This window comes from Oryctolagus cuniculus, chromosome 14 (genome assembly GCF_051225735.1).
Source record: "Oryctolagus cuniculus isolate XC-2025 breed Fujian yellow rabbit chromosome 14, ASM5122573v1, whole genome shotgun sequence".
NCBI classification, from domain to species: domain Eukaryota; kingdom Metazoa; phylum Chordata; class Mammalia; order Lagomorpha; family Leporidae; genus Oryctolagus; species Oryctolagus cuniculus.
The window spans coordinates 69,468-92,201 of record NC_142880.1 but is presented as its reverse complement, the minus strand read 5'-3'; the positions used below and the strand labels follow the sequence as shown (position 1 = coordinate 92,201).

At 49.8% G+C, this 22,734-nt stretch overlaps 1 long non-coding RNA gene across 3 annotated transcripts in view; it reads left to right on the top strand.

Annotated features, from left to right (window-relative positions):
• Window positions 1–18,319: 18,319 nt before the first annotated feature.
• The window catches only part of LOC149122212 (uncharacterized), a 65,420-nt gene continuing 61,005 nt past the window's right edge, over window positions 18,320–22,734 (top strand). The window contains exon 1 of one of the 3 annotated variants that reach the window (XR_016220310.1): window positions 18,320–18,925. This is a non-coding gene — a long non-coding RNA (uncharacterized LOC149122212). The remainder of the gene's footprint in view (window positions 18,926–22,734) is intronic. The other 2 variants (XR_016220308.1, XR_016220309.1) reach the window with 2 other exon arrangements.

The window sequence follows — 22,734 nt, the reverse complement described above, 5'->3', positions numbered from 1 at the left end:
ACTTCAATTTTTATGGTGCTGTTGAAAATTCCAATTGTATAGTGTCAGGGACCCACCATTAGAGTAATCTACAGCTTCAGTGGGACCATGATGGGGGGGCATGGTCACCACTTTGTTGTGATACTGAGCAATGGGGTCCCCAGATGCCAGCAGAGGGCACATGACTCCACTCTGCCTGAGACTGGCATGCCAGATGGAGCTCCTTGTCCATGCTACACCTACAGCCTCCTTCCCCTGGGGACCCTGAGAGCCTCCTTCCCCTGGAAGAATCCTGAGAGTCTCTATCTGCTGGTTCACTCTCCAAATGATCACAACAGCTGGACATGGGCTGATCCAAAGCCAGGATCCAGGAGCCTCTTTCCCCTGGAAGAACCCCTGAGAATCTCCTCCCCCTGGGGTCTGTGGACTCCACTCATCTCCAGAGTGGCTGAGACAAGCAGCGTCTCCCACCACCTGCGGTCAGTGTTTCCACACATCTGAGACCCAGATTCCTTGTCATCTTTTGCATTCCATTCTCTGATGCTCGCATGTTCTAAATAATTTAAGTAGATTGTGATTTACTCCTTTTTAAAAAATATTTATTTGAAAGGCAGAGATAGAGAGCAAGAGCTTCCACCTTCTGGTTTATTCCTGAAATGGCTGCAATGACCAGTACTAGGCCCCATGGATGCAGGGTCCCAAGGACTTGAGGCATCTTCCACTGCTTTCCCAGGCACATTAGTAAGGAGCTGGTTAAGAAGTGAATCAGCCAGGACTTGAACTTGCACCTGTATGGGATGCTGGCATCACAGGCGGTGGCTTACCTGTTCCACCACAGTGGCGGCCCCTGATATCCACATTTTTTTTTCTTTTGAGAGAAAGGACAAGAGAATAACCCAGTTAACTCCAGAAATTTCTGCAACAGGCCCCTGATGGTGAAGTGTCAGGAACTCAATCCAGTTGTCTCACGTGGGTACCAGGAACCAAATAGTTTGATGCTTTCAGTTGAGGCCATCCAGGATCTGCATTAGCAGGAAGCTGGAGTCAGGAGCCAGAGCCCAGAATCAAGCCCAGGCACTCAGATGTGGAACTTGGGCATCTTAACCACTCGACCAGTTGCCTGCCCCGAGTGCATGCTCTTCACCAGTGTCTGCTCTGTCGGTGCCTGCTCCCTTTCTGCACCCTCTTTGTTCTCTGAACAGGGCCTTTCACAGAAGAAAATTTAATTTTATGAAGTCCATGTTCACAACTTTGTTCTTTTGTGAACTGAATTGTGATTAGAACTCCCTACCAAATCAAAGACCACAAAGATTCTGGTCTACATTTTTCTAGAATTTCTGTATTTCTTCATTTCAATTTTCAGCATATGGACTATTTTGAGTTGATTTTTGTTTAAGAATTACACTTTCGTATTTATGGCATTCCATATAGTTTGCAAATAATTCACAAACAGTAATTGCTGCATCACGACTCTCAGAGAAGACATGGGGTAGTGCGCCCCCTTTCAGTGCAAATTTCCAACACGGAGGCCTTCAGTCCTATCAGTAAGGACCTAAATTTGTTCATTTCCTCGAAAACTAGGATGGCGGCCACCAGAGGGCGCGTGACCAACTTCCGCCTCGGACTGTGGGACACCTGCGGGCTATGAAGTCTGAGGAGGACGCCTGGGGCTCTGGGAGATGGAGTCTGAGGAGTTTGCCTGTGGGGATCTGGGAGACAGGGTCCTCACAGACGGACCCTCTCTGGCCCCTCCGAGAGACGGAGTCTGCGGAGGCTGGACGCCCACGGTGCTCTGGGAAATGGAATCTGCAGCGGGCGCTCGCGGGGCATGGGAGGTGATGTCTTGAGTTTAGGAACCCGCAGGGCCTTCTGGGAGATGGAGTCTGAAGCGGGCACACGCGAGGCATGGGAAGCGACGTTCCTCACAGGGGCCGCTGGGAAATGGAGTCTGCGGTGGAGCCTTCAGTGCTCTGGGCAGTGACGTTTGAGGCGCGACTCTCACGGGGGCTTCTGGGAAATGGAGTCTGAGTTAGGACCGCGCGGGGCGTTTTGGGCGACGCAGTCTTCTGACGAGCGACGCTAGCGGGGACCTCTGGGAGATGGAGTCCTTTGAGGCTGTCGCGGGCTGGGCTCCGGGAGGAGTCAGGACGGGGTCAGAGGCAGGACGCCCTCGGGGCTCTGAGAGATGGGGGTCCTCGTAGGTGGACCCTTTCTCAGCCCTCCGAGAGACGTTCTCAGAGGCTGGACGCCCACGGTGCTCTGGGAAATGGAGTCCTCAAGGGGGGAGCCCGCGGGGCCCTCTGGGAGATGGAGTTCCTAGGTGGGATGTCCGCGGGGCCCTCTGGGAGATGGAGTTCCCCGAGGTGGGACGCCCGCCGGGCCCTCTGGGAGATGGAGTTCCCCGAGGTGGGACGCCCGCCGGGCCCTCTGGGAGATGGAGTTCCCCGAGGTGGGACGCCCGCCGGGCCCTCTGGGAGATGGAGTTCCCCGAGGTGGGACGCCCGCAGGGCCCTCTGGGAGATGGAGTTCCCCGAGGTGGGACGCCCGCAGGGCCCTCTGGAAGATGGACTCTAATAAGGCAGGGCGCCCGAGGTGCCTCTGGCAGCAGGAGTGCCCTCAGTGTCTGAGTCCAGGTGGAACGCCCGTTCTCCTCCCGGACCGTGCTGCCCTGACCTTGGGTAGCTTCTGTCCACCTGTTAGATGGTGAGATGTACCAGGGCGGGCTTTCCCGTCATCCTCGTTTCCTGTGCCACCTGCTCAGGCCCTGGCCTCTCCCTCTGACTCTCTGCAGCCACGTGCTGATCCTTGTCCGGCTTCCCGTGAACCCTGGCTGCTGGCCCTTGCCCTGGGACCTCCAGGAGGTTCTAGAGCGCAGCTGGTCCCTGGTGGGCGGTGAACTTCACGACGCGCCCTGCAGAGGGTGCTGTGGGCACACCCATGGCCACCCTGGGTGCTTGCAGCTCTGCGGGACTGAAGATGGTTTTAGGGTCTTTCTTGGAGGGTGGGGTTGGAATTGTGGGGAGGGGCCCGCATTTCTTGTTGGAATTTGTACTGTTCGGTTAGACTCAGAGCCAGTCCAGCTCAAACAGCTACTTTTCCCACAAACATCTAAATTCTTATTTTAATTTGCCAAAAAAGGAAGAAAGAAAAGCCCATGACAGAAAAGTAAGACTGCAAAGACTTAAAATGAGAGGGAACAGCTGCGCCTTGTAACCCCACTCCAGTCTTGAAATTTATGTGGGAGCACCTGGTGCGACAGAGAAGGGCTGAGCTGCTTCTTTTTTTTTAAAGATTTATTTATTTATTTGAAAGTGAGTTACATAGAAAGAGCGAGATCCTGCATTCACTGGTTCACTCCTTAAATAGCTGAAATGGCGGAAGCCAGGAGCTTCCTGTGTCCATCACGTGTGTGCAGGGGCCCAAGCACCTGGGCCATCTTCTGCTTTCCCAGGCCATAGCAGGGAGCTGGGTCGGAAGTGCAGCAGCCGAGACTCAAGCCGGCGCCCACATGGGATGCCCGCCTCGCAGGCCAGGGCTTTGCTAGCTCCCACACAGCGCCGCTGGGCTGAGCTTCCTGTGCGCCTCACCTCTCCGCCCTCAGCTCGTGTTGGAGACGCTGCTGTCATTTACTCCGTCCCTGTCGCTGGTGCCTCACTGCTCTCTCTCTTGCTCAGCGAACTCCGTGGTGTGCATAACTGCAGTTTGCTCGTCCAGTCCCTGGGGGTGGGCGTGTGGGTAAGGCTGGCCCTGTGCACGTGTCGTCTGCACACCTAGGAGTCAGTCCCAGGCTGGGCAGGGGTTGACCCGTGTAGCGACCACCAGTGCTGTCCAGAGCGACCGTCCCGGCTGTGGCCTCTGCTCTCCCTCACGCCGCAGGCCTGTTCCTCCATCAGTGTTTCCATTCCCTCTCGTGCTCCCTGGCTGCGTCTCCATGAGCCTGCCCTGCTGCCCTCTCTGACCCAGACGTGACCCTGCCCCTCCTAACACCCTACACCTGTGGGGCTCACGGAGGAGAATCTTCCAGTGTCTGTATCAGGTGCCTACATCTCCTGCTGTGTGGTAGAAAGCATGGCTGGGTGGCCCCTGTCGCCTGGTGTCCCACATGGTGGCCTCTGCCAGGATGCTCCTTGGGCTGAGCCAGTTTCCCTGGGAGGGGAGGTGTGTGTTTTGTTCATGTGTAGCAGTGAGTTACAGGGCTTTATCCAGAATAGAGATAGGTGCCCCAGCATTCCCTGAGGGGTCTCCCGAGAGGCAGGGAGGGCTTGCTGGCCCCTTGCATGTGTGAACAATTTGGCCAAGTTTCCCTGTCCTGGAGGAAGCAGTGTGAGAACTGCGCATGCGGTCAGAGCAGGGTGGCCTGTCCCCTCGGGCAGTGTGGTCAGAGCAGGGTGGCCTGTGCCCTCAGGCGGTGTGGTCAGAGCAGGGTGTCCTGTGCCCTCAGGCGGTGTGGTCAGAGTAGGACAGCCTGTGCCCTCGGGCAGTGTGGTCAGAGCAGGATGGCCTGTCCCCTCGGGCGGTGTGGTCAGAGCAGGATGGCCTGTGCCCTCGGGCAGTGTGGTCAGAGCAGGACGGCCTGTCCCCTCGGGTGGTGTGGTCAGAGCAGGATGGCCTGTCCCCTCGGGTGGTGTGGTCTGAGCAGGACGGCCTGTGCCCTGGGGCGGTGTGGTCAGAGCAGGGTGGCCTGTGCCCTGGGGCGGTGTGGTCAGAGCAGGGTGGCCTGTGCCCTTGGGCGGTGTGGTCAGAGCAGGACGGCCTGTGCCTTCGGGTGGTGTGGTCAGAGCAGGGTGGCCTGTCCCCTTGGCAGTGCGGTCAAGCAGGATGGCCTGTGCCTTCGGGTGGTGTGGTCAGAGCAGGGTGGCCTGTCCCCTTGGCGGTGCGGTCAAGCAGGATGGCCTGTCCCCTCGGGCAGTGTGGTCAGAGCAGGGTGTCCTGTGCCCTCGGGCGGTGTGGTCAGAGCAGGGTGGCCTGTCCCCTCAGGTGAGTGGTGTGGTCAGTGCAGGATGGCCTGTCCCATCGGGCAGGGGTGGCCGGGGAGCTGAGCTCTTGGTGAGTTCCATGCAGTGGAGCTTTCTGAAGGGGAGATTTTCCACTGCTGCTGTTTTCCTGCCCACTCCGCACTGGCCAACCCCCTCCCCCCGCCCAGTTAACTCTTGGAAGGAGGGGTGGGTGGTGTGTGATGTGTATTTGAGTGGCACAGGGACAGACAGAAGGTCCCATCTGCTTGACTGCTCAGGGATGCACTATGCTGTCATCACCCACGCATTGGAGGAACACTGACAGCTTCAAGGATTTGGCCATTACGAGTAGAACTGCTGTGCATAATTACATGCTGCTATTGGACATCCCTCTTCAAACCTGTCTCTAAATTCTTAGGGCACGAGTGTTGGGTCATCTGGTGAGACCGTGTTCAGCTTTGGAGAGCCGCCAGGCTGCTTTCCGGAGCGGTGAGCTCCTGCGAGCTCCGGTTCCACACCCTTCACAGCAGTTGTATCAGGGCACAGGGCTACGTCCTTGTGTGCATTTGCTTCTTCCTCATGGAAGTGACCTTGGGCCCTATTTTGCGTGCTTGATTGACACCTGCATGTCTTCTGTGGTGAGGTGTCTGTTAGGTCTTCCTCATTTGTGATTTGATTGCTTGCTCTCTTGCTGTTGAATTTTACAGCTTCTTAGTGTGTTTTGGACACAGTCTTTTTCAAGGTATGCCCGTTTTAGTGATGTCTCCCAGTCTGTGGCTTGTCCTCTTGTTTGCTTTATCGTATTTTTCAGAATAGAAGTTTTAAGAGATTTATTTGAGAGGGAGAGTGACACATAACTGGGCAGAGAGAGATTTTCCATCTGCTGATTCACTGCCTGCAACAGTTGGGACTCGGCCAGGCTGAAGCCAGGAACCAGAAACCCCACCCAGGTCTCCCCCTTGGGTGACAGGGACCCAAGCACTTGGGCCACCTTCTGCCTCTCAGGTGCCTTAGCAGGAATCTGGATTGGAAGCGTGGAGTAGCTGCGACCTGAACCAGGCACTTGGACAGGAATTCCGGCATCCCACGTGGGGACTTAACCCATGGAGCCACAACATCCAGCCCCACAGAGCAGATTTTTAGTTCTAACAAAGTCTGCATTGTCAGTTATTTTCTCCTATGGGTTGGTTTTTAGGCTCACACTTAGAGACTTATGAAGTACATGTTCATATTCATTTTAATCTAGAATTTTTATGGTCACATTTTAAATACAAGCACACGGTTCACTTTGAATGAGTTTTTAATTTTCTAAGGTGTGTGTCTGTTTTTCCCCACATGGTTTCCAGCTGTCCGTCCCATCACCAGCTGTGGAGCAGACATTCCTTTTCTGTTGAGTTGACTTTGTCCCACTGACAGTTGGCTGCTTTTGCACTGGTCAGTATGGGACCCTGTATTCACCTCTACCTAGCCATCTGTCCACTCCAACACTAGCACCACATTCCATCACCATGGCTCCATGTTAACCTTTGGGATCCAGGCATCCAGATGTGCTAGTTTTCACAGCTGGACTTTGTCAAGCAAATGCCATCTGTTCTGGGATTTGATACAGTTTCCTGGGAATCTGTGGTTTCACTTAGTTTCTGCATCAATATTAAAAGTATATTCAGGGCTGGCCTTTTGGTGTAGCAGCCACCAGCTACTGCACTGGCATCCCTTATGGGTGCCGGTTTGATTCCCAGCTGTTCCACTCCCTGCTAATGCACCTGGAAAAGCAGTGGAAGATGGCCCAATTGCTTGGGCTTCTGCACTCATGTGGGAGACCCAGAAGAAGCTCCTGGCTCCTGGCCTCAGCCTGGCCCAGCTCTGGCTGTTGCAGCCATTTGGGGAGTGAACCTGCAGATGGAAGATCTCTCTCTGTCTTTTTCTCTGTGTCTCTCACTTTCTGTCACTCTGCCTTTCAAATAAGTAAGTAAATAAATAAATATTTTTAATGATTAAAAAGAATTTTCATCTTAACAACATTGAGTTGACCAATGAATAATGAATATTTGCCTTGATCTGTATTTCATTTGACTTCTTTGGACAGTGTTTAAGGATTTTCTGGACACATATTTATACTTAAATTTTTAATTTTGCTTTAAGGACCTCCATTTTATCCAGTGCAATTATTGAAAGTATTGCTTTTTAAATTTTCATATTCCAGTTTTCAAATTTGAATTTTTCTTATACCTTATTACTGATGTAGAGCCAATCAAATGACTTTTGCGCACTGGCCTTGTACTTTGACTCGTGTCATTTGCATCCATACCTGTCACGGCACAGGGAGGTGGGCTCTGTCTCCAACTGAATCTCCCTCCGGAGTTAGGGCTTGGAATGACCAGGGCCGTGAATTGCAGGATCAGGGGAACTGCCACCAGGGGGCGCCCAGGCACTGCAAAGAGCACGCTGAGGTCCTGTGCCGCGCCCCGTGGCCGCCAGGGGGCGCCTGACCCAGAAGCGCCCCAGGTCCCTGCGCAGCGTTTCCTCCTCCAGTGTGGGGTCCAGTCTGCCCGCATCACACTTTATTTGAGTCTCATTGTTTTGTGTTAAGATTTGAAAATGGGAAGTGTGAATCTCCTCAGTGTATGTTTCTCCAGGATTGCTTCACCGTTTAGGTAGTGTCCCTGGAAATGTAGGGTAATTTTCCCCATCTCTGGGCCCGATCTTTGTGATGAGAATCGCGTTGACCCTGCAGCTTGCTTTGCATTGTGGGACCACAGTCAAACAGTTTTAAGTGTTCTGTTGGGTGAGGTTGGTGTGTCTTCACATTTATTTATTTTAATATCATTCAGTAATAACTTATAATCTTCAGGGTGAGAGTCTTGCTCCAACATCAAATTTATTCCTAAGCATGTTGTTGGGGTTGACATAATTTAAAATACAGTTTTAAAATTTACTCTCCTGATTGCTCGTTCCTGGTGTGAGGTGGATTTCTGTGTATTGGTGCTGTGGTGTTCACTTCCTTGGGCGGGTTTACCAGCTCTGATGCTGTGTCACGTTTTCCTTAGTGTCATCTTCCTGTCTCATCACTGCTCTGCAGAGAAGTGCAGTGTGGTGTTGAACACACAAGGGATGTGGGCGTCCCTGCCCTGCCCTGCCCTGCCCCTCAGCTCAGGCCTACAGCTTTCAGGTAGCATCACCGAGTGTGATGTTTGCTGTGTGGTTTGCCCAACCACCCTATCCTGTTGAAATTCTCTCCAGAATTCGCTCTCTTCTTAAAGATTTATGTCTTATTTGAAAAGGAGAGTGATAGAAAGGGTGGGAGGAAGGGAGGGAAGGAGAGAGAGAGAGAGAGGTTTTGCCTACCCTGAACCACTCCCCCAAATGGCCACAACAGCCAGGACACTGCCAAGCTGAAGCCAGGAGTCTGGAACTCCATCTGGGTCTCCCACTGTAAGTGGTGGGAACCCAAATACGTGAGCCCTCACCCACTGCCTCCCAGGAACACTATCAGGAAGCTGGGTCACACGTGTGGAAAGGTTGGGAATCAAAGCAGCACCCCCATATGGGTACGGGCATGACAAGCCTCAGCTGCACCTGCTGCACCCAGTGTCAGGCCTGGAAGTTCCCTTCTTTATCTGATCAATGGGCATTTTTAAACATCATTACGTGGTTGTGGATTTATTCCAGCCATTTCTGCATCTGGGATCACCAGGTGGTGTTTTCCATGGTTCAGTAAATGTGATGTTTTACGTGGATGAGTGTTTTATTGTTCAACCTTGATTTTCTGAAAGAGATAACTGTTTTTTAAAGATTTATTTATTTATTTGAAAGTCAGAGTTACACAGAGAGAAAAGGAGAGGCAGAGAGAGAGAGGTCTTCCATCTGCTGCTGGTTCACTGCCCAATTGGCCCCAATGGTTGGAGCTGCGCTGATCCAAAGCCAGGATCCTGAAGCTTCTTCTGAGTCTCCCACGTGGGTGCAGAGGCCGAAGGACTTGGGCCATCTTCCACTGCTTTCCCAGGCCACAGCAGAGAGCTGGACAGGAAGTGGAGCAGCTGGGACTTGAACCCATGCCCATATGGGATGCTGGCATTGCAGGCGGCACCTTTACCCACTATGCCACAGCTCCAGCCCTCTGAAAGAGGTATCTTAATATAGCATGTAATGCTTTTAATGTACTATCGCTTTACATTTGTTGTTGTGGAAGGTTTTTGGATATGCACTTCTAACAGTTTTCTCTAGTTTTCTGTCATGTGATGTCATGTAATTGAGGTTGCAATGTGGGGGCTGGGCTTGATTTTGGGTTGAAATTATCACACAAACAATAGGGATTTGAGTTTCACAATGTCATGGTGAAAAGATTGGTTTTTTTAAAAAATTATTTGTTTGCTCAAGAGGCAGTTACTGAGAGAGAGAGAGGGAAAGAGAGAGGGAGAGGGAGAGAGAGAGAGAGAGGTCTTCCATCCACTGGTTCACTCCCCAAATGGCTGCAACTGCTGGAGCTGGGCTGATCCAAAGCCAGGAGCCAGGAGCTTCTTGCAGGTCTCCCATGTGGGTGCAGTGGCCCAAGGACTTGAACCATCTCCTGCCGCTTTCCCAGGCAGGTTAGCAGGGAACTGGATTGGAAGTGTAGGAGCTGGGTCTCAAATTGGTGCCCATATGGGATGCTGGCACTGCAGGTGGATGCTTCTTACTACACCACAGCGCTGGCCTCCCGATTGATTTTTAGGAGCTAGCAAGTAGCATCAAGGAGAAATTAGAATTGGAGGTTATGTGTGAATTCAAGATTAATATTAAGGTTTTAGGCAATCATGGTTTAGAGTGAAGGTTAGGGTTAGGATACAAAGTTTGGGGTTTAGGGTTTTGGAGGTAGGGTTTAGGGTTTGGGTTAGGATGACAGGTGAGGTTCAAGATTAGGGTTAGGGGTTAGAAACTGGAGGTTAAGGTTAGGGTTATGGTTTACTGTTAGGGTTTAGGGTTCATGTTAGGGGTTGGGGTTGGGTGAAGGGTCAGGGTGTTAGAGTTAGAGTTAGGGTCTCAAGTTGGATATACAAGGATGCTTGTGCCTTCCTCTGTTGGGAACAACTAATGGGCATGTGCGGGCTGCAATTAGGAGTGTTGCTGCACAAGGGAAGGTGCCGCTTGGCCACTAAGTGCACAGGTGCTGTCCCCAGTTGGAGTTGCAATGGCCTACACAGGGTCCTGTGTTGGGGATGGTCACTGCACACCTGCATGCTGCCATTATGCTGGTCACTGTGGGTGTGGGTCACCTGAGAGACATCCAGTGCTCATGTCTGGTCCTCCAGTTGGAATTGCAATGGCTCACACGGGGTCCTGTGTTGGGGATGGTCACTGCACACCTGCATGCTGCCATTATGCTGGTCACTGTGGGCGTGGGTCACCTGAGAGACATCCAGTGTTCATGTCTGGTCCTCCAGTTGGATTCACAATGGCTCATGCAGGGTCTATGCGTGGGGATGGCCGCTTTGAATGAGCTGACTGTCACTGGGTTTGCCCTGGTTGTATTTACAGTGGCAGTGGGTGGTGACTGCGCATGCTCAGGCCTATTTGAGCCACCAAACTCGCATGGGAGGTCCCCTGTTGGATTTGCAGTGCCTTGGGCAGCCACTGCGCATGTGTGGGCAGTCTGTGAGCAGGCAAATCTGCATACATCATCCCCAGTTGGATTTGGAATGGCTTCAGCCTGGCACTGTGCATGGGTGGGCAGCCTATGAGAACACAAATGCACATGCACCATCACCAGTGGGGTTTGCAATGGCTTGGGCTGCCCACTGCATATGCGTGGCAGTCTTTGGGTCCCCAGACATGCATGTGCAGTCTCCATTTTGATTTACAAGCGTTTGGGCAGCGACTGCTCATGCTTTGGCTGCCACACACAAGTGCGGTCCCCAATTGGATTTCCAATTATGCAATGGCCTTGCTCTGGCGGGGCCAGCTACTAGGCATTGCTGGCCACAATTAGAAATGTCAGTGCACGTTCTTTGGCCACACATGAGCCACCAAAGGTGCATGCTGGGCCCCCAGCTGGATTTACAATGGCTTGGTGTCGACTACACATGCGTGGGCTGCCTGTGAGTCACCAGATGCATATGTGCGATCTCCTGTTGGATTTGTACTGCACCTTGTAAGGTCGTCTAGTGGGGATGGCCCTTATCATGTGCAGGTGCTGTTAGGCTGGTCGCTATGAATGCTTGGTTTCGAGGTGAGCCACCAAGTGAGCATGTGTGTTTCCCAGTTGGATTTTCCATGTTTAATGCAGGGACCTGTGGTGAGGATGGCCACTGCACATGTGCTGACCACCATTAGGCTGATTACTGTGCATGCTGGGTCACCTGTGAGCAGCCACATGGGCTTGTATAGTCCCCAGTTGGATTCACAATGGCTCATGGGTAGTCTGCAGGTGGGATCTCCACTTTGAATGCGCTGACTCTCACTTGTCTGGCCCCAGGTGGATTTGCAATGGATTGGGCTGGCCATTGCAGTCCCCAGTCAGATTTACAAGGACACGTGCACCTTCCTCTTGTGGGTGTGGTTACTGGGCATGCAGGCTGCAGTTAGGAGTGTCACTGTGGGTGCTCAGGCCGACCATTACCCATGCTGCCAAATGTGCATGTTCAGTCCCCTGTTGGATTAGCAAAGGCATAGGCAGAGGCTTCTGGTGGGGACAGCCACTTGACTTGCACAGGCCACCATTACTCTGGTCACTCTGCATGCTGTGGTCCCCAGTGAGCAACCACATTTGTATACCCGGCTAGATCGCTGGATTTGCGATGGTTGGGCCAATGGGCTACCAAATGTGCATGCATGGGCCCCCGTTGAATTCGCAATGTGTGGGTGGTGACTGCGCATGCACAGGCAGCCCGTGAGTCACCAAACGCACATGTGCTGTTCCCAGTTGGTTCTCCAATGGCTTGGGTGGCGAGTGTGGTGCTTGGGCCACATTTTAGCCACCAAGCCCACATTCATGGTCCCCAGTTGGATTTGCAATGGCTTGGGCCAGCCACTGCTGCCCATGCTTGGGCTGTCTGTGAGCCACCAAACACATATGCACCGTGTCATCCCTGGTTGAAGTTTCAATGGCTTGGACCTTCCACTTATATGCGGCAACCTTTGAAACCCCAAATGTGCATATACAACCCCAACTTGGATGTTCAATGGCTTTAGCAGTGAGTGTGCATGCTTGGTTCTCCTATGAGCCACCAAACATGCATGTTCAGTCCCCAGTTGGCTTTGAAATAGTTTTGGCAAGTCACTGCCCATGCTCCAGCCACCTTTGAGACAACAAACACTTGTGCATGCTTGTAAGTTGGATTCACAATCCCTGGGCTGGTCACTGCACATGTTTGGGCTGCCATTGAGCCACCAAATTCACATGTACAGTTCCTATTTGGATTTTTTAAAGGATTGATTTATTTATTTGAAAGGCAGAGTTACAGAGAGGTAGAGAGTGGGGGAGAAAGAAAGAGAGAGAAAGAAGGAGAGAGGAGAGAGGAGAGAAGAGAGGAGAGAGGAGAGAGGAGAGAGAGAGAGAGAGAGAGAGAGAGAGAGAGAGAGTTCTTCCATCTGATAGTTCATTCTCCAAATGAGTGCAATGGCCAGAGCTGCACTGATCCAAAGTCAGGAGCCAGGAGCTTCTTCCGGGTTTCCCACGTGGGTGCAGGGGTCCAAGAACCTGGGCCATCTTCAACTGCTTTCCCAGACCATAGCAGAGAGCTGGTCGGAAGTGAAGCAGCTAGGACTCGAACCAGTGCCCATATGGGATGCTGGCACTGCAGGCAGGGGCTTTACCCACTATGCCACAGTGCCAGCTCCCCATATTTGGATTTACAATGGCCTGGGTGGAGACTGCTCATTCTGGGAGCAGCTTTGAACCACCAAAACCTCATGCGCCAGTCCTCAGTTGGAATTGCAGTGGCTTGAGCTGGCTGCTACACATGCATCAGCTGCCTGAGAGCCATCAAATGAGAATGCATTGTCTCCAGTTGGATTTTCAATGTCTCATGCAAGCCCTGTGGTTGGGGCAGCCACTGCTCAAGTGCAGGCTGCCATTAGTCTAATCACTGTGCATGCTTGGGTTGCCTGAGTGCCACCAAATGGGCATGTCTGGGCCCCAGCTCTATTTGCAATGGTCATGGTCTGCAGGTGTGGATGGCTACTTTGAATCTGCTGGCCCTCACTGGACTTGCTCTAGTTGGATTTGCTGTGGGTTAGGCCAGCCACTGAACATCAGTGAGCTGCATGTGAGCCACCAAACACCTATACACAGTCCCCATTTGGATTTGCGGGGCCTTGGATGGTGATTACTCATGCTCAGACTGTCTTTGCACCACAAAGCACACCTGTGTGGATCCCAGTTGGTTTTGCAGTGGTTTGGGAGCTTACCATGCATGCATGGGCCGTCTGAGCCACCAAAGATGTGTGCACAGTCTCACTGGACTTGCAATGACTTTGGCCAGCCACTGTGCATTCTTGGGCAGCCTGTGAACAATCAGATACACATTTCTGGTTCCCAGTTGGATTTACAATTGGTTGGATGGTGACTGTACATGTGTGGATTCCTTGTGAGCCACCAAATATGCATGAGCAGACACTTGCTGCATTTGTAATGGCATAGGCGGTGTCTTCTGGTGGGGGCAGCCACCTCATGTGCACAGAACACCAGTAGTCCAGTCACTGTGCATGCTCGGGTCTCCAGTGAGGCACAGAATTTGCATGACTGGTACCCAGTTGGATTTGTAATGGCTTAGGTTGGCCCCTATGCCTCCATGAGCTGCCTGTGAGCCCCCACATGTGCATGTGTGGTCCCCAGTTGTATTTGAATGGCTTGCGCTATGAGTGGGCCATGCTCAGGCCTACTTTGAGCTGCCAGACTTACATTTGTGGTCCCCTGTTGCATTTGCAATGGCTTGGGCAGCCACTGCACCTATGTGGGCACCTGTGTGGGCAGCCTGTGAACCACCAAGGATGCATTCACAGTCCCAGTTGGATTTGCAATGGCTTGGGCAGAAACTGCAATGCTGAGGCCACATTTGAGCCACCAAGCCTGCATGCTTGATCACCAGGTTTATTTGCAGTGATTGGGCCATCCACTGTGCATGTATGGGCGTCCTGTGAGCCACCAACAATGCATGCACTGCCACCTGTTGGGGTTTTCAGTGGCCTGGGCATCCACTGCCCATTTGTGGGCAGCCTGTGAGCCACCAAAGGTGTATATGTGGCCCCCAGTTGGATTTGTAATGTCTTGGTCAGTGACTGTGTATACTCAGGCTGCCTGGTTCCTATTTGGATTTGCAATGGCTTTGGCGGCCACTAGGTAAGTCACCTTTAAGCCACCAAATGTGCACAGGTGGCCCCCAGTTGGAATTGTAATGGCTTTGGCTGGCCGTACTTTTTCTACCTGTGAGCCACAAAGCATGCATGTGTGGTCCCCACTTGCACTTGCTTTGCATTTACTGTGGTTTATAAAGGAAGAGACATGATGTTTTCATGTACTGCACATAAACTGACAAATTGGCAGTGACTCAACACTCTTAACTTTGCTCTCCTACTTCTATACTAATAAAGATGTGATTTTCACTTTCTTTTTCTTTTCTTTTTTTTTTTGACAGGCAGAGTGGATAGTGAGAGAGAGAGAGAGAGAGAGAGAGAGAAAGGTCTTCCTTTTTGCTGTTGGTTCACCCTCCAATGGCAGCTGTGGCCGGCACGCTGCAGCTGGCGCATCGCGTTGATCTGAAGCCAGGAGCCAGGTGCTTCTCCTGGTCTCCCATGCGGGTGCAGGGCCCAAGGACTTGGGCCATCCTCCACTGCCCTCCTGGGCCATAGCAGAGAGCTGGACTGGAAGAGCGGCAACCGGGACAATATCCTACGCCCTAACCGGGACTAGAGCCCGGTGTGCCAGCGCCACAGGTGGAGGATTAGCCTATTGAGCTGCGGCGCCAGCCATGATTTTCACTTTCAAAGGAGCTACCTAGATAGAGCCACTTACATATGTAGTGGGTTTTGTTCCATTTGATCCCCCAGGATTGTAAAGCATGTAGTAATTATTACAATGGAATATGATAGAGTTTGATTTTTCCTGAGACTTTATAAGATGTTTTTCAGAAATGGCAGTTACATACTTGTGGAACGTGTTCAGAAAATAATTTAGGGGCAGGTGTTTGGTTTAGTGGTTAAGATGATGCTTGGGGCAGGGGGCTTTGTGGCACAGCAGTTAGGCCACTGCTTGCAGTGCCAGCATCTTCATCTCTGATCCAGCTCCCTGCTAATGTGTCCAGGAAGGCAGCAGAATTTGGCCCAAGTTCATGGGCCCCTGCCATCCCTTGGGCGCCTGTGCATGTGTGGCATCCTGTGAGCCACCACAATTGAGTTCTTGGCCCCTGACCTTTGACTGGCCCAGAGCTGCCTGTTGTTGCCATTTAGTGAACCAGTGATGGAAGATCTCTATTTCCCCCCTCTCCCTTCTTTTACATTTCACTGATGCTCTGCCTTTCAGATACAAAAAATACTCACTGGGATGCCCACATCCCACATCAGAGTGCTGGGTTTAAAATTCTGGCTTCTCTTTGGATTTAAGCTTTCTGATAATGTTCACCCTGGGAGGCAGAAGGTAATGACCCTGGTATTTGGGTCTCTGCTTCCCACATGGGAGACCTGGATTGAATTCCTGGATCCTGGCTTCAGCCATGGCTATTGCAGGCATTTGTTGAGTCAACAGCAGATGGAAGGTTCCTCTCTCTCTCTTTCTCTCTCTGTCCCCCCTCCTCTTGTGTTTCTCTCAGTAAATGAACATTAATATAAGTATGTATATATTTAAAATGTCCATGCAAACAGGGACAATTTGGCTTCCACCTTTGCTATGCATATTTGTATGCATTTACTTGTTTCTGTTGCCTAGTTGCTTTGGTGGAAACTTGAAGTGCTATACTGAGTAAGAGTGGTGATTGCAGACATTCTTTTCAGACTCCATATCTTTGAGGAAATCCTCTTAGCTGTGAATTTGTCCCACATAGCCTGTACTGTGTTGGGGTATATCCCTCTGCACTGAGTTTGTTCAAGGTTTCTAAATCAGGAATGATTGTTGAATTGTATCAAGTGATTTCTCTGTCTATTGAGGTGACCATATGAGCTTTCTCCTTCATTTTCTTAAGGTGATTTGTGATAGGTTCTTGGTTTGCACAGGTTGAATATACCTGAATTCCTGTGATAACTCCCACTTGATCAGTATGAATTATTTTTTTGTGTGTTGTTAATTTCATTTTGTTTGTTGAGGATTTTGCTGCTGTGTTCACTGGGGACGCTGACCTGTAGTTTTAGTTTTTGGTTGTGTCCTTGCCTGTTTTTGAAATCAAGGTAATGCTGTCCTCCTAGAATGAATTTGGAAGGTTCTCCCCACCCCTTGCATTTTAGGGACTACTTTGAGTTTAATCAGTTTGGTTCTTACTGAAAGTTTGCTAGAATGAAGCCACGAAACCCTCTAGACCTGGGCTTCTCCTTGCTGGGAGCTTTCTTCTTACTGCTTCCAACTCTCAGCTTATTATTGGTCTCTCTTCAGGTTTCCTGTACCTTCATGCTACAGCTGTGGCAAGTCACATGTATAGAGTTTTATCTTTCTCTTCATGGTTCTCAAATTTGTTGGCATGTAGTTTTTGCAATAATCTATAATGGGTGGTGATGTTTTTGTGTTATCATTTACGTTGTTTCGTTTTTATCTCTGCTACCATTGACTTGAGTCTTCTCTGTTTTTATTGTCTGGCTTTTTGTTCAAAACAGTGCTTTTTTTAAAAAAAAAGATTTATTTTATGTATTTGAAAGACAGTTACAGAGAGGCAGAAGCCAGGGAAGGTAGTGGAAGATGGTTCAAGTCCTTGGGCTCCTGCAGCCTTGTGGGAGATCCAGAGAAAGCTCCTGGCTCCTGGCTTCGGAATGGCACAGCTGTGGCCATTGCAGCCACTTGGGGAGTGAACCAGTGGATGGAAGACCTCTCTTTCTGCCTCTGCTGCTACCTCTCTATAAATCTGTCTTTCAAATAAATAAATTAATCTTCAAAAATAATTCACTCTGATTTCTTCCTTTTCATTGGAGAGTCAAAAATATGTATATTAAAACAATTAGGATATTACTTCTGGAATTTTCCTGTTTGTTGTAAGATACCTTTTTTGTCCCTCGTTTGCACCATTTACTGCATTTCCTCCATTCAGTTGAATTTTTGTAGTTGAAAGTTTTGATTTATGCCTCATTTTCTTCTTGGTACATATTTGGGATACTCTATGTACGTATCGGGGATACTTGTCCTAGTGAAATTAGTATATGAGATGAAAATATTATATATTGAGGAAAATTACTGTGTCAAGAAGACACACCATGGGGTGGGAATTTGGTCTCTTAGTATACCAGTATGGATGAATTCCTGAAACATGTACAGAAAATTATCTAGGGGCTGGTGTTTGTGCCATAGCAGGTAATGCTGCTGTCTGTGATGCCAGCATCTCATATGGGCACCAGTTCAAGTCCACTTCCAGTCCAGCTCCCTGCTAATGCACCTGGGAAATTAGTGGAGTATAGCACAGGTGTTTGGGCCCCTGCACCCATGTGAGATCTGGAAGAAAGAAGCTCTTGGATCCTGGCTCTTGACTTTGGCCTGGGCCAGCTTTAGCCAGGAGGCCATTTGGGGAGCAAACCAGTGAACAGAAGAGCTGCCTCTCCCTCTCTCTGTTGCTGTAACTCTGCCTTTCAAACAAATAAAATAAATCTCTAAAATATTATCAAAAATATGTTGATACTGAGTTCAGATACAGCATCCTAAATCTATAGCCCTTTAGTCTGAATCAATGCCACCTACAATAGCATACAAAAATTCTGCTCCTATGTGCCCTGGTCCAATACTGCTTTTCTTGTTATTGATAACATAGTCATGCCTTGTGTGCACAAACTTGCCTGTGTATAATTAATTTTATGTAATTCCCTCTTCAGTGTTGTAGGAGTAAAAGGTGGATTCCTGGGGCAGCAATAAGTCACCTCCTGGTGTCCACATCCCACATAGGATTTCCTGGGTTTACATCTGGTGCAGTCCTGATTCCAGCTTCCTCCTGATGTGCACTGTGGGAGACAGCAAGTCTCACAAGGGCCCAAAACGCAGCCCACAGTTCTTTGTGGGCTCCTGTGTTGGAGTGTGGGTGGGCGTGGATGATACGGGACTTTGCTTGTCATGGAATGGGAGCCGGAAACACAGCTGCTTAGAAGCTGAAAACCAAGGCACAGAGATGAGTCTGAATCCCATTGTTTCAAGCATGTGGGGGCAAAACCCCCAAGCTACTTCTGGGAATCTGTGCCACCACTGGGAGAAGTACTAGGCTAAGACTGTCGGGGGGTGTGTTTGGGAATTTGCAATTTGTTGGAGAATACACACATGCAGGCAGTTCGTGATAGACCCTTCCCAGGCAATATTCAGCAGTGGGAGCATTTAGCAAAATTTCCGACAGATCAGAGTGTGAGTTTCCTACCTGAGTGCAGACTGTGTTAGCCAGTATAGTATATCTTCTCCTAGACAAGCCCTTGTTCCCCTCTTTTGCAAGCTACTCTGCACAAAGGTGCCTTGCCCAAGAATTTTCCATCATTCCTCGCTGTGAGAAGTAAACCCTTGGTTTGTTTTCAAAGTAAGACTGGTAGATTCCATGCACCTGAGAGTGCTTAGAGAACCAGGAAGTTAGTGGCCAAACAGCTGAAGCAAATGCCAGGAAGATTGTCACGCTGTTGTTACTCAGCCAGTGAGAAACTGGGGGAGGGATCTGCTTGCTAGGAAATGAACAGCTTGCTGGAACCTGCTCCTGGTGTGCTGGCCACCAGCACAAGGCGTTGCAAGATCGGGTGTCAGGTCTCGCTCTTGTTGCACTCATTGAGTCGAGTCAATCGCTTGAGTGGATGGGTGAGGCTGTTTCTCACAGAGACCGAGCTTTAGGAGTCATCTGTCAGCCAATGGAGGGCCGCCCGTGGTGAGTGTGTGTGTTCCCCGAGAGGCAAACTTGCGTGGCCTTGCCTTCATTACGTGCCTGTGGTTTCCTGGGCTGTCCTGAGCTTCAGAGACCCCCTGGGATGAGAGAAGGCAGGGACCTCAGTTTCCTTGCTGTGGGAACTGAGGCGATGCCTGTGAAAGCACATTTTGCCCACATGCAAGGGTTGTTAGGAGAAGGCTGCACATCTCTGCTAGCTGCTTCCTGAGTTCAGGAAACTTGGCCCTGGTTGCAGTGCTGCTCACCATGGGGTGAGGGTGAGGGACTGAGCTAGAGCTCGGGCTCTGCCTCAGGGGGCTGTGCTCGCACTCTGAGTTCACTCTTCCTGCTCATCCTATGACATTGTTTCGTCTTCTGATTCTTGGTGTTTCCAAACTCTCCACTTCCTGTCCTCCAGTAAACTCATCCCCTTGCCTCTCTTTTTTACCCTTCTCCCCTTCCAGCCCTCCCTCCTCCCGTCTGCCTATGCATATCAAGGATTATGGCTATGGATGCCAAAGTCCTGCCTTAATCATGGCGTTTTTATTTCATGGGTGATCCTAGTGTGAAAGGTGATTTTATGTAATGACTGGACTGGGCCACCAAGTGCCCATATATTTGGCCAGGCATAATTTTGATGTTTCTGTGTGGGTATTTCTGGCTAGGCTTAACACCTGTAGGCCTTGTAAAGGAAATTGCCCCTCCTGGTGAGACTTGATTAGAGAAGGGCTATGCAGTCTGTGAGCAAGAGAGGACAGCTCCTCCCTTAGTGCTTAGATAACTGATGTTAGAATATTCTAATAGTGTCCTAGAATTGAAGGAATGGCTCTCCTGGGTCTCCAGATAGGGACACAGACATCTTGGTATACCTGGGATCCTCCTTCAGTGGCTTAGGAGTGTCAGTAGCTGTATAATGCAGTTTTTTCCTTGCCAGTACAGGGAAATGACAGTTACATAGAGCGGTGAATGGATGTTTAAATAGATATACTGATATACATACATGGAGATGTCTGCATTCTGTCGTTTCTACTTACATTGCCATTTCTGGTTAATTTCTTTAGAAATCTTGAGGACCTGGATTATGCTAAGGTGTCAGGCACTGTGGTTTTATGAAGATGAAAGAAACAACATTGCACCCTGAACACACAAGCTTGTTGGGTAGATAAAGCAAACTCACCTAAGAAGGTAACAAGTCAAAGTGGAGTGCAGAGAAATGCTTTGTCTCACAAAGCAGGAGCACAGTTGAAATTTGGGCCTGTGTAATCAGCAAGCGGGCCAAGTGTGTTCAGTTCAAGACTCAAATTAACTCACCTGTTTCGAGGCTCGGTAGGAGCAGTTTCTTGGTCCTACCAAGAAACCAAATGGCAATATCCTTAGACACCTTTAAATGGCATATGCCTGTTTGAGAAAGAAAAAGCCTATCATGGTTTGAGGGGTCTTGTTTCCCACTTAAGTGCAGTATGAGAACTTCTGTTCTCAGTTGTAGAATTACCAGGCTGATAGGGCATCTTGAAAATCAAGGTTTCTTTAGCTGTGTCTCGCTGATCGCTCTTCCCTCAGCCAGAAGCTTCCAAGAAAGGATGGACACCTTCAAAACCGTCCACTTGTCACCATCCTCTCACCTAGAGCAGGGCTGAGCAGGATAATGGTGAACTTTGTTTTCACAGTGGCATTAACTTTGCTGTTTCCTCTCTCCTTTGGGGAATGCTTTCAGAACGAGGCCTTTTCTCAAAGTAAGCACGGTCTCCTGCCTTTGTTCACAGTGCTCTGGATTCTGTGTTAAATATTTCCTTCTAACAAACACATGGCCACTCTACCACCCACACATGAATCTGCACTGGTCTGGGGGTCCTTTATGTATCACACTGGCATACATGTCTTGGGGAGTTCACTGAAGTGGCACTTTCAGGGGTCCCCAATGCCAGCCTTAGTCCCTTCCACATGCACAAATCAGTGTCATAACAAACTTCTGAAATTATCCTCTGGCAAAATGATGAACATTCAAGACCAGTGCAGGTCATGTACTTCCTTCATGGAACATCAGTGGGAACTAAGGGCCGGGGTAGTGAAAGACTGTGCCTCGAGTGACCCAGCTGGCAGGTGCTGCATTCTCTCAATAGTAGGGTCCTCAGAATATTCTGTTGCTGCATCTCGTAAATTCTGAGCATAGGAACCATTCTCCACTTGGCTTTTACTCCAAAGATTCATCACACCGGAGCCAGTTGGCATATACCCTTGGGATGACACATGACTCAGAGAAGGGGTATGTGTTACATTCACAGAGGAGCCACTGGCTATCCTGAGCCATGGATGTTTCTGATAGAAAAGTTAAGGATCTCTGAAGATGGAGAGACACCCCAGGTGCTCCTGAGTAAGTAGGACTATCGATGCCACTTTTCTGGTGTTTCCTTGGTGGCGAAACCATTGTTGGTTCATGGTTGACATTTCAAAATTTGAGATTCAAGACTGGAAAGTTAATTAAGCATTCAGGTATATGTTCATTGGTTTTCTGTCTTGGAGGGTCTGATTACTCCCTCAACACTTGTTTTTAAGAAAAGATTTTTTTTTTATAGAAAGCTTTCCCCCCATTCCCGCCCTCCCACCCCCAAACTGTCCCACCTCCTACTCCCTCTCATACCATTCTTCATTAAGGTTCATTTTTAATTACTTTTATAGAGTGACATGCCAAGTCCTCTGCAAGAGAACTCCTGGACCATTTAGCATGTTTTCAGTACTCATTTAGGGACTTTGACTATCTGAAGTCAGCTGATAAATGTGAATTTTTTGTTTTTCCAGGCTTTCCATTGGTTTGGCTCCACTCTCTTGATGTAAGCCAGATATGAGACTTGATAATTTATACAGATGTTTACTCTGGCTCCTGGTTTTGTAAGCCAAGAATTCCAAGAACTGGCAGTTATAGCTGGTGAGGCTCTGAGGCTGCCTCATCTCATGGCAGAATGCGGAGAGTCAGTGGAGGAGAGTGAAGGGGCCAGCATATGGGAGGTAGCCTGGCTTTATCCCAATTCACTTTCTTAAAAAAAGATTTATTTATTTGTTTGAAAGAGTTAAACAGAAGGAGAGGCAGAGAGAGAGAGAGAGAGAGGTATATTTCATCCACTGCCTCGCTCTCCAAATGGCCACAATGGACAGATCTGCACCAATCTGAAGCCAGGAGCTTCTTCCAGGTCTCCCACACGGGTGCAGGGGCCCAAGGACTTGGGCCATCTTTTACTATTTTCCCAGGCTACAGCAGAGAGCTGGTTCAGAAGTGGACAGCCTGGTCTTGAACCAGTGCCCATATGGGATGCTGGCACTGCAGGCAGCGCCCCCCCCCCCAATTCAGTCTTGGGCTAACACATCCAGTTCTGGAAGAGCAAGCACTCACTTCTGGGAAAAAGACATGAATTAATTTATCCAGGCTCCTATTACTGACACACTGTCCACTAGGTGCCACTTCCCAATCCTGCCCCATTGGACAGTTCAAGTTCCAAGCCACAGTTATTTAGTGGACACCTGGAAACCACAGCACTGCTTAACCACTGTCAGTTTCTTGGCTTCTGTGACACCTCTGAATCAAGGATTGGGGCAGTTAGTAGAAATACTGCCTTGGCCCACAGTGAATGTGCTCTGGAGATGATATGAGGGGCTGAGCATTAAGTCATCATCATAGATTCTATGTGGTGAATAAATTGGAACACGGATATAGCCCCATGAGAATGTCACATAAGTTGGCCATTGCGGCCTGATATATGAAGGACAAAGAATTAACAAAATGCATCTGGTTGGATGGAATGTGTGAGAACTGTAAAACC